Raw genomic sequence first — 1,749 nt, 5'->3', positions numbered from 1 at the left:
TCTTTTGTGTGGTCATTTTTCTCTGGACGCTCTAGATTTTTCCAGTTTTCGGTTCTTCCGTTTGGCCTCAGTTTTGCGCCCTATTTATTTACAATGTTGCTCAAGCCTCTAGTGAAGAAATGGAGATCTGAGGCAAAGTCTATTGTCGTTTATTTGGACGATGGTCTTGGTGCCGCTGCTGACAAGAATAAACCCAAAATCGCTAGTTTACAAGTCCACTCAGATCTTCTTAAATCTGGCTTTCTTCCCAACGAGGCCAAATGTGTTTGGGAGCCCAGTCACGTTGTTTCTTGGCACAGTGCCGTTCTCGACACGTCCACTTTTCTTATTTCCGCTACGTTCCTACGCTACTGCGTATTTCCGGTTTACGGCCATCTCCTCGTCTTCCCTTCCAGTTTGTAGGCTTGCCTCCGTTTGCGGAAAAACAATATCTCTTGGCCGTGCGTTCGCAAAGTCTCCAAGCTTATGTCTAGAAATGTCTTCGCTGCCATCAATACCGCGCCATCCTGGAACTCTGACGTTCGTCTTTCGTCTGAAGCTGTGGCAAGTCTTAATGGGATTCCTATTTGGCCCGTCTATGGTGGCCCAGTATTATCATAGTAAAATATGTAAGTTTTTGAGGAGAAAAGAATAAAAAATGGAAAGAAACGAACAATATAAGCCGTCCAGATAGAAAAAAAGGAGAAAAAAAGTATTTTAATAAACATTAATGATATAAAGTAAAAAAATATTTGTTGACAAATTAAAAAAAAAAAAGTAAAGAAAAATAATTTAAGCACTAAAAATATTAAAAAATACATATAATTAAAAAAAAAAGAAAGAAAGAAAAAACTTTTAAAATCAACATCGACAATCAACATTGAAAATCAACATCGAAAATCAACATTAAAAATAAACATTGAAAATACAACATTGAAAATCAACGTTGGAAATCGACATAAGAAAAAAAAAACACGTTATTTCCACGTGGCCTGTCGTTATCATAGACCAGGATGCTTTGCACGCATACATGTATTCAATAAATTTCAACCATCAGAGAGGTGATTAGAAGCTCCAGCCTGATACATTAGGGTTGTTTGGACGGTGCTTGATATCTGCAGTATATGATAACCAAAGTGTACATATTGTGAGCACGAGAGAGGAAAACAAAGGGGAACAATGCATTGTTCATAAGCCAGAGAGTGCAGTGGCCCATCATTCTCGTAGCCCGTGAAGACTTTAATCTGCGGACTTCAGCGGAGCTTGAGACCTGGGTGACCCATATCGAAGAGAAATCGCCCGAGAATTCCATTCGCCAAACAGTACTGTACGGGTCCGCAAATGATCCCTAAACTGTACCGCAAATGATACCAGGACCGCAAATGATCCCATAAAAATGGAACGCAAATGATCCCCATTTTGGACCGCAAATGATCCCGAAAAAAAATTGAGGAATGGACGCAGTTCTAAACTGATTCTGACCAGGGGCCCGTTTCTCGAACCCTGAGAGCAGAGTCTCTTTCGATCTTCCTAGAAAAATCGGGTCTACCAGCGGCCTTGATTCAGGGACATTTCGTATTGAGCATGCAAATGTATTTGGGTGTCAGTCACGCATGACCAGTAACTGCAAAACCACGAAACGATTACAAACAGTCGGTATATTCGAACAACTCTGGCAAACACACGCAGAGTTCGAGAAACGGGCGCCTGGTCACAATCAATTTAGAACTGCGTCCAAGTTAGTTTTTGATGATTGTATCCGATAATTAA

Source organism: Montipora capricornis, unplaced genomic scaffold, assembly GCF_036669925.1.
Source record: "Montipora capricornis isolate CH-2021 unplaced genomic scaffold, ASM3666992v2 scaffold_10, whole genome shotgun sequence".
Lineage (NCBI taxonomy): Eukaryota > Metazoa > Cnidaria > Anthozoa > Scleractinia > Acroporidae > Montipora > Montipora capricornis.
This window is presented reverse-complemented; position numbering follows the sequence as displayed.